This window comes from Schistocerca americana, chromosome 3, assembly GCF_021461395.2.
Source record: "Schistocerca americana isolate TAMUIC-IGC-003095 chromosome 3, iqSchAmer2.1, whole genome shotgun sequence".
NCBI classification, from domain to species: domain Eukaryota; kingdom Metazoa; phylum Arthropoda; class Insecta; order Orthoptera; family Acrididae; genus Schistocerca; species Schistocerca americana.
The window spans coordinates 911119143-911129412 of record NC_060121.1 but is presented as its reverse complement, the minus strand read 5'-3'; the positions used below and the strand labels follow the sequence as shown (position 1 = coordinate 911129412).

General features: G+C 44.5%; 1 pseudogene; it reads right to left on the bottom strand.

Annotated features, from left to right (window-relative positions):
• Positions 1-9874: 9874 nt before the first annotated feature.
• LOC124608017 lies at positions 9875-9990 on the bottom strand (annotated as a pseudogene).
• Between the last annotated feature and the right edge of the window lie 280 nt (positions 9991-10270).

Sequence of the window (10270 nt, the reverse complement as noted above, 5' to 3'; positions counted from 1 at the left end):
TAAAAATAGTGTGCTTCGGAATGCGATACTTATATTGCAGTGACTCCAATTGCCAGATATCACAATATTGCTTGTAATTTAATGTGATCTGGCAGCGCTTTTCGCATATTTGTATTACACTTTTGAATGGAGCCAGAATTGTGGGTCAAAAGGATTGATTTTACTCATTCGAATGTGATTTTTGAACGAAATGTCGCTCTCGGCAGACAGCTCTCATATTGGCGATTCCTACAAGATACCCGTTTCCATACCCAACATTTGTTGGTCCATTTTTTCTTCGTCAGAGTCACTATAACTTCCTCGATTAAAAACTGCTAAACTCAGGTATGAGTAACTTCGCTAGTCGCTATATTGAAAGTCAAGTAGGTAGCGTTTCCAACTTCAGCTTGTGGAAATGTTAACTTGTCTGTAAGGGTATTGGCCGGCCGGTGTGGCCGTGCGGTTCTAGGCGCTCCAGTCTGGAACCGCGTGACTGCTACGGTCGCAGGTTCGAATCCTGCCTCGGGCATGGATGTGTGTGATGTACTTAGGTTAGTTAGGTTTAATTAGTTCTAAGTTCTTGGCGACTGATGACCTCAGAAGTTAAGTCGCATGGTGCTCAGAGCCATTTGAATTTTTGTAAGGGTGTTGGTGGGAGCACGCATGTGTAAATAACTCAGGCCCGTGGGAACATGACTTTAGGCCGAACGAATACAGCCATCGGGAGGCCCGTAAGATCTGTACTTCGTAGGACCCTCGCCTTCAAACCTCTGCTACGCGGATGGTTCAAATGGCTCTAAGCACTATGGGACTTAACATCTGAGGTCATCAGTCCCCTAGAACTTAGAACTGCCTAAACCTAACTAACCTAAGGACGTCACACACATCCATGCCCGAGGCAGGATTCGAACCTGCGACCGTAGCGGTGCGCGGTTCCAGACTGTAGCGCCTAGAACCGCTCGGCCGCTCCGGCCGGCCACTGCTGATATTTGCTGTCAACAACTGAGACGTCTCACTGTCACAGTCCGAGAGAAAGCGACCAGGAAGACTGTGTGAAATGATGCTACTCCACGACAGTTCCCGCCAGCTTTCTGCTAGACTATACGGGAGTTGGATTGGGATGATGGTTATCACGATATTTAGTTTGTGGGGCGCTCAACTGCGCGTTTATCGGTACCCGTGTAAATTCCCAGTCTTTGCACAGTTCACCGTAACAGTCGCGCGGTTCCAGACTGAAGCGCCTAGAACTGCTCGGCACACCGGCCGGCGGGTATGGACACAACGTCATTAATCCACGGACTCTGCATGTCGGCTGGGGACTGTTCAAACAGATGGAGGCTCTGGAATGCTGTGGAGCTGTCCAGTTGGAGTGATATAGGATCCCTGATACGTCTAGATACGACTCTGACAGGTGAAACGTACGTAAGCATCCTGTCTGATCTCCTGCATCCATTCATGTCCATTGTGCATTCCGAAGGACTTGGGCAATTCCAACAGGTCAACGCGACACCCCATACGTCCAGAATTTCTACAGAGTGGCTCCAGGATCACTCTTCTGAGTTTAAACACTTCCGCTGGCCACCAGACACCCCAGACATGACCATTATTGAGCATGTCTGGGATGCCTCGCAACGTGCTGTTCAGAGGAGATCTCCACCCTCTCGTACTCTTTACGGATTTGTGGACAGTCCTGCAGGATTCACTGTGTCAATTACCTACAGCAGTACTTCAGACATTAGACGAGTCCATGCCACGTCGTGTTGCGACACTTCTGCGTGCTCGCGGGGGCCCCTACACGATATTAGTCACGTGTATCAGTCTCTTTGGGTCTTCAGTGAAAATGGCGAAGGAGAATATACAGAGGGGTCCAAAAAAAATGTATCCACTGTTTAAAAGTCCATAACTTGCAAACTAATTGACGGAGTTGTCTCATTTTTGGTGAAAGTGTAGCTTAAAGTCCAACTTAAAGATATCACAGTAGGTGTTCGAAATGGTCACCATTAACATACACACACAAACGATGCCGCCGAACTGCAGCACCAACTACTGACTGCAACGTGTTCAGTTGGATATTTGCACATGAACGTACGATGGATTCTCGAAGTTCATCCAGTGTGGGTGGCTTTGTCGATAAACGACGTCCTTTAGTGTTCCCCACTGGTAAAAGTCCAGACGAGTTAGGTCAGGGGAACGTGGTAGATACTTCACAGCACTTGTACGGCCTATCCATCTTCCTGGTAGATTTTCGTCGAGATACGCCCTAACACGATTTTGGTAGTGGGCTGGGGCACCATCTTGTTGAAATAAACTCTTCCGTCTCCATACAAGTCTCGGATGGCAGGTAAAATGGATGTCTGAAGCTTCTGAAGGTACACCTCACCGGTAACTGTGCCGTCAAAGAAGAATGGCCCAATCAATCCCCGGTAAGACAACCCACACCACGCATTTAGTCCTGGCAAGTTCACAGCTTTGTTCGGATTTTCGGCCCAGTAGATGCAATTGTGGCGATTTACTGCACCATTGAGCTTGAACTGTGCCTCATCAGACCACACAATCATCTCTGCAAACTCTTTATTGCTGCGCACCATGTTAGTAAACCAGTCGCAGTACTCCATTCTACGATCTGCATCGTCCTCGTTCATTGCGTGTAGCAATCGTGGGATGTAGCACTTCCACTTTGCTGTCTTCAAAATTCGCCGAACACTTGAGCGACTCACTCCAGTTTCACGGGCACACTTTCTCACAGAGCGAGTGAATTGTTGTAACACAGGACGGGGGTTAGCTGGACTTGTTACTGTTACAGGTCGTCCATATCGTTGTTTGCGTACATCTTTAACACAGCCTTTGGCTTCAAATTTGTCTCGAATGCGACGAATCGTTAAACGTGTCGGTGGCTCTGATACTCATCTCGCCATTGCCGTTGAACCTCATTAATGTTTTCGTACTTAAAATACCACTTCAAAACTGACTTCCGTTCATCGAATGTAAGCCTTGCGCCAGCCATGTTTACTCGAGTAACTAGGTGCAACTAAGAACAAAACACTGACTATCTGGCGACTGTCATCAGACAAAACAAAACAAGGCAATACAACGCTTACGTGGCGATTGCCGGAACTACAAACTATTACACTACCAAAGATGAGACAACTCCGTCGATTAGTTTGTCAGTTATGGACTTTTAAACAGTGGATACGTTTTTTTTGGACCCCTCTATATTATCGATGACAAATTTTTTTGTTATATTTGTGTGTTTGTTAAACTTATGGAAAAACGCTATGTGTTTATGCACCAGCCCATCTTTCGGAGCGGTTCCGTCTCAGAGCCTTTTACGAGTGGCGCCTTAGACTCTAGATAATAGGCCGGAACTACCCTATCAAATTTCTTTGTCAAATATCTTTGTCAAAAATCTTTGTCAAAGTTATTTGATGGTGTAATAGGAACTTTATAAAATGTCGTCCAATATTTGATCAAATCTAGGGTCTCGCTGTAGATTTGATCAAAGAAATCGCTTATCTTCTGTTCACTGCAATGTGACATGTTACCACATGGAGCGCTAGCATCGCTGCAGCGTTCTGTCGTCTGTAGTGTTTTTATAAACCTAACCTAACAATATCCTCTCCTGTAGCAAGGAATCGGAGTGTTACAGTGAGTCTGTCTTATAAAGATGTAGCAGTTCTTAAGTGAATATTGTGCTTTGTGATATGAGGATACACTTCACTGAGTACATACAGAAATGTATGCTCATCCATTCTTAAGTAATTGATGTACGACTTGACGTCTTCCACTGTAAGCTCACGTAACAAGTTTTGTTGAATGCTTTTATCGTGTCGTCGTAAAACACTCGGCTTCACCCGCATTAGATTAGTTTTTCGTTCCATAGATCCGTGCTGAGGAGATCCTCGTGGATGTGGAACATGCCAATTTTTTTTAAAGCTGAAATAACAATACTAATAGTATGAATAAATAAAATACACCATTTGTTTCTTTTAAAAATTTCGTCAATGGAGTAGAAGGAGTTGGCCACTAGTAAGTCTTTCAGGCTCCTTTTAAGCTGATCTTTATTTGTAACTACATTTTTTATGTTTGCTGGCAAATTACTGAAGATGGGTGTTCCTGAGTAGTGGACGCCTTTTTGAACTGAAGTAAGTGCTTTTAAGTCCTTGTGCAGATCATTTTTGTTCCTGATATTGTATGTATGAACTGAGTTGTTTGTTGAAAAAAGAGATATATTATTTAGGACAAATGTCATTAAGGAGTAAATACACTGAGAGGCAGTAGTTAGTATACCCAGTTCTTTGAAGAGGTTTCTGCAGGACGTCCGTGAATTTACTCCACAAATAATACGTATTACACGCTTTTGGACTCTGTAAACTTTTCTTTGACTTGAAGATTTACCCCAAAATATTATGCCATATGACATTATGGAATGAAAGTAGGCAAAGTATGCAAGCTTTTTCATTTTTATGTTGCCTATGTCTGCTAACACTGGAATTGCAAATACAGATTTGTTAAGCCGTTTCTGCAGTTCTGTGGCGTGCTCCTCTCAACTGAATTTATTATCAAGTTGTAGTCTCAGGAATACAAGACTGTCAACCTCGTATGTATGGTTCCTTTTTTTCCCCCACTTCTTTTCCGCATGTGCACACAATTTAATTACAGTACGTGCAATTGCTGCGGTTAATAACAAGTTGTTGTCAGCCATCTTGAACTTTGACGAAAAATTTGATGACAGTGTAAAACCCCTTCTAGCGCTACGTCAAAGATCTTTGTCAAATATATTTGACGGAATATTTGATCACATCTTTGATCAAATCTTTGGCAAAGAAATTTGATAGTGCAATAGAGTCTACGGTGGACGTAGTACCAAGAAAAGTCGCTAGATGGCGGGGCGATCAAAAGGTGGAGCAGAGCCCTGGGTTTCTCGAGCTGTGGGGCAAGCCGTTCGGGTCGCGCTCGAGAGCAGCCCAGCACGAGTGCTCCTCGGCTAGCGGCCAGGAGCCGACTGGAGCCTGCGGTCCCGCTAGGCGCGGCGGGCACTGGAGCGCTGTGGCCTCGCGCTGGAATCTGTCCTTCCTCGGCGCGGAGCCGTTGTGTTGCCGTTGCCGCCCAATTAAGCCGTTGGCGACTGCGGCAGTGGTCGTCCTTGCCTCGCCGGCCGGGCAGGGCAGGTCTCTGGGCGAGGCCGGAGTGCCTGGGCGTGGCTCTGCGCAGACCTTGATCTTTCCAGCGCGCCGCGGCTCGCGCGCGGCCGCCAAGCCGCTTTTTTGCTACAGATTCGTTGAACCTGATAGCCGGCCACATATTTTATGGAAATCAAACCGTTAGCCTTTTCTTTTCTTTCTCTTTCTTTCACGGACAGTCAAGGAAACAGAGAGTGAGCGAGAGACAAAGAGAGAGAAAGAGAGAGAGAGAGATAGAGAGAATCGTGGATAGAAAAGCAAAGGACAGCTGGTTATTTTTTTCTCCCTCTTCTTCTACAGTCGCTTTGTGCGACAGTGGGGAAAAACAACTAATAACGACGCTGGCGCAAAGGTGTGATTTATTAAAATACTTGTCGCCGCTCGAGTGACTCGCGCTAAAAGGAAATACTCGCCTCGGGCGTCTAGGGGTTTCCGTTACCTACTGACGACAGATCGCGAACTCACGTACACGCGCACATACAAACGCACTCACTACACGCGACAAGCATCGAAAGTTCCGGAAATGTCGTGAACAAAGAAACGGCTTGTGTCAGGAAGCCAACTACGACGGTTCCGCCAAAGGTGCTTCGTCATATCTACCTCGCCCGTGAAGGCGGGGTTGTGAACAAAGGCCCGGTGTATATTATTACACTACTGACGGGCGTGTTGCGTCATACATACGTACACACCTACCAGCGCCTAGACGGATCTCACGGTCTAAAAACGAATCAACTAGTCATCCGTTTGTCGTATTTTCGTCTCTCCTATTCGGGTTGCGTCATACGCATTCGCATATTAGTACCTAGACGGATCTCAGGATCCAAAAACGAATCAATTCGTCATCCGTTTGTTGTGTTTTTGTCTCTGGTTTACTATTGGATTACACTGGAACAGTAACAACCGTGAAATACCTAGGACTTCGGGGCGACCGAATGGGAATGAGTACAAAAAACAAACTGTAGGAAGAGCATATTATAGGCTGAGATTCCTTCTAAGAATCACAAGGAAACGTACTTCGTCCACGAAAGAAGTGGCTTGAAAAATACTTGTGAAACCGATTCAAAATGGTTCAAATGGCTCTGAGCACTATGGGACTTAACTTCTGAGCTCATCAGTCCCCTAGAACTTAGAACTACTTAAACCTAACTAACCTAAGGATATCACACACACCAATGCCCGAGGCAGGATTCGAACCTGCGACCGTAGCGGTAGCGCGGTTCCAGACTGTAGTGCCTAGAACCGCTCGGCCACCAAACCGATTCATTCCTACAGTTCATTCAGAATGGGATCCTTGCCAAGTAGGATAAAGAGATCGAGAAGATCCAACAAACAGCGGCACGTTTCTCATGGGATCGTTTAGAAAGTGAGAAATTGTTAACAGAGGTGCTCAACAAACTCTAATGGCAGGCGCGACAAAAGAGGCGTTACGTATCACTGAGAAGGTTACTGTTGAATGTCCGATAGCGTACGTTTGAAGAAGAGCTCGGTAACAGCTAGTCAGTTTACTAGTTACTCATTACACAGATCATTTGAACAATTCTTTTGCCCAAATGATGCGGAACGAGTCAGTTTGCGTGATATGCATACATGATTAGTGTTAGCGTCAATGGACACCTTACTTTTTAGTCCTACTCATGCAACTGAATTTAAAAGCAAGGTTTCTTTTCAGGTTATCAGTTTTTAAATAGAAATACGTCCATAGAGAAGAAGCAGGTATCCATATTCAAAACTTTCTTTGCTACCTATCAGACCTTTTATGTTACTGCCAAAAGATTTTTTAAAAAATGTTGCTGCATACTGAACTCCCTTCTCAGCCACTGACAGCTTCAATAATGTGCAATAAAGGACATTTTTCGCTCTAGCATTGCTGGTATGAACTCACTGTTCCTCTCAAGTTGTGATGGATCATTTATTGCGAATTTCATTAGCGAATATAAGTATTGTTGCTGCACAGTTAAAATTCCTAGGTTCTTGAAGGGGTAACAAGATGACTACCGCAAGTGAATACCATATATTGCTGTTAATGCTCAGATTTTTGTGCAATCAACATTTTCTTTCTAACTGGCTACTCCAGGAAATTAATTCATAATAAACGATTGAGTGGAAATATGGTTAACATATTAGGAGTTTGATTCGTTTGTTTCCAAGACAGGCAATTACACAAAGAACAAATGTAGCTGAACTTAATTGTTTGAGGAGTTCACTAATGTGCTTCTTCCAGTTCAAGTTTTCATCAACATGTACGCTCAAAAATTTGGGGCATTCTGCCAATTTACTAAAACCTGTTCATGTGCTGTGAGAACTGTTGGTATGACTCTGTTTGTTTTGCAGACTTGAATATAGTGTATTTTCTCAACATTTAGGGAGAGTCCATTTTTCCGAAAAGCACATAATAATTCTTTGAAAAAATCATTAAAAATCTCCTCTGTTACTTTCACTATAACTGACTGTTGAATGCTCAGGTGGAGGTCATGCACAAACACAATGAATGGGAGTGGATCCAAAACTGAACCCTGTGGAGCCCCGTTTGTGGTTTCTCTCTAATCGCTGAAATATTCTATCCTTCCAGCATTGTTTGAATTATTCAGCACAACGTTTTGCATTCTGTATGTTAAGTATGATTCAAACCAGTTGTGTGTAAAGGTGTCAGTTCCATAGAATATGAGTTTTTCTGTGTGTGTAAAATATTTCTTGTTCCCAGATATGCCTCGCGAATTGACTACAACGAAAAAAAATTGGAGAAATTGGAACGAATTGACCACAACGAAAAAAAAATTGGAAAAATTAGAACTCATACCAAAGATTACTCAATTTCTTGCCAAGCATCATTCACGAATAGAGTAGGAAAAGGGCAGAGTGGTAATGTCAGCATCGTATACTGAAAGGTGGCATGCGGAGTGTATTTTTGTCGATGTAGCTTTAGATTCTGTAATATCAGTTGAAACAAGGTTCATTCTAGCAAATAAATGGAGTCACCATCTCCAGAATGCTAATATTGTTTCGTAATCACCATAATAGGGTACGTCCTTTTCAGACACTGCATTCGCATTTGCGAGAAGTGACATACGAATCACCGTCCGGCCATAGTGATTTAAATTTTTCGTGGTATCTGTAAACCACATAATGCGTAGACGAGTTCCATAAACACCGCCACGGTCAATCTCCTCCGTCACACAAAGTCAGCTGAAGCCTTCAGCAACCTTCGTTTCTCTATCTCGCTTTTGCAGGACACTACACAACAAAAATACGAAAAGGATGCGATCTAGTCAGACACAAAAAGGTTTCTTTCGTATCTAATTATTATAGCTACATTTTATAATGGTCTGATTGGCTTTCCACCTAACAGAGGAACCTATCTGAACCATCACATCTTCAGGAGGATTATTTATATTATTTGGAAAGGATTGTTGGTCGAATTAAATCTAGAACTTCTCTAGTAACCCATGAACCGATGTAAGGACCTACAGAATACTAAATAACTTTTTACAGAAATTAATCCCACCGATGAAATTGCACTGTGAAGAAAAATTGACGCACCACGAAGGAATTATCCGAATGGGACAGAAATCGGTAGATCTGATGTACATCTACAGACAAATAAATGGTTACAATTTCAGAAAAAGTGGATGATTTATTCAAGAGAAAGAGCTTCAGAAACGAGCAAGTCAATTACGTGTTTGTCCATCTCTGGCAAGCAGTTATTCGGCTTGCCTTTTATTGATAGAATTGTTGGGTGTTCTTCCAAGGGCTATCGTGCCAAATTCTGTCCAACTGGAACGTTAGATTGCCAAAATCTCGACCTGGTTGGAGGGCCCTGCTCATAATGCTCCAAATGTTCTCAGTTTGGGAAGACCCGGCGATCTTCTGGAAAGTTAGATTGTCAAAATCTTGACCTGGTTGGAGGGCCCTGCTCATAATGCTCCAAATGTTCTCAGTTTGAGGAGACTCGGCGATCTTGCTGGCCAGGATATGCTCTGGCAAGCATGAATACAAGGAGTAGAAACTCTCGCCATATATGGGTGGTCATTTTCTTGCTGATATGTACGCCGAGGATTGTGTTCCATGAAGAGTGAAAAGATGGGAGGAAGAATATCGTCAATGTATCGTTTTGCTGTATGGGAACCAAAGATGACAATCAAAGGGGCCCTGCTATGGAAAGAAATGGCACCCCAGACCATCACTCCTGGTTGTAGGCCCCGTATGGTTGGTAACAGTGAGGTCGGTATCCAACCCCTGGCCGGGGCGTCTCCAGACACGTCTCCAACCTGGAATCTTACTGACTGGAGTGTAATTGCTTTCAGTGATGAATCCCACTTCGAAATGAGGCATTTTGACCAGCGAAGACGTGTCTGGAGAAGCTCTGGACAGTGGTGGGATAGCATCGTGACTGTCGCCCGCTGTACGGCCCAACAGCTGTGCTGGTCTGAGCTGCCAACTGTTTTCACAGAAGGACCCATCTGGTTGTCATCCACAGCACCCTTACAGCATAGCGAAATGTAGACAATATTCTAAAAGCACTCCGTCTTCAGGCCTCAAGTAGCCCATCGGGACCATCCGACCGCCGTGTCATCCTCGGTGAGGATGCGGATAGGAGGGGCGTGTGGTCAGCACACCGCTCTCCCGGTCGTTATGATGGTTTTCTTTGACCGGAGCCGCTACTATTCGGTCGAGTAGCTCCTAAATTGGCATCACGAGGCTGAGTGCACCCCGAAAAACGGCAACAGCGCATGGCGGCCCGGATGGTCACCCATCCAAGTACGGCCAGCCCGACAGCGCTTAACTTCGGTGATCTGACGGGAACCGGTGTATCCACTGCGGCAAGGCCGTTGCACCGACTATATTCTACACTTCGTTTTGTTCCCTTCGTGGCAAGCCGTAGTGGGCTTACATATCAACAAGATAATGCTCGCCCACACATTGCGATCTGGCGTTCCAGTTGGACAGAGTTTGGAACGATATCTCTCAACACGACATCCAACAACTCTGTCAATCAGTACGAAACCGTATAACTACCTACATAGGGGCCAGAGGTGGACAACACGTTATTGACTCGCTCAATTTGTGAAGCTCTTTCTCTTGAATAAACCACCCAATTTTTCTGAAACTGTGAT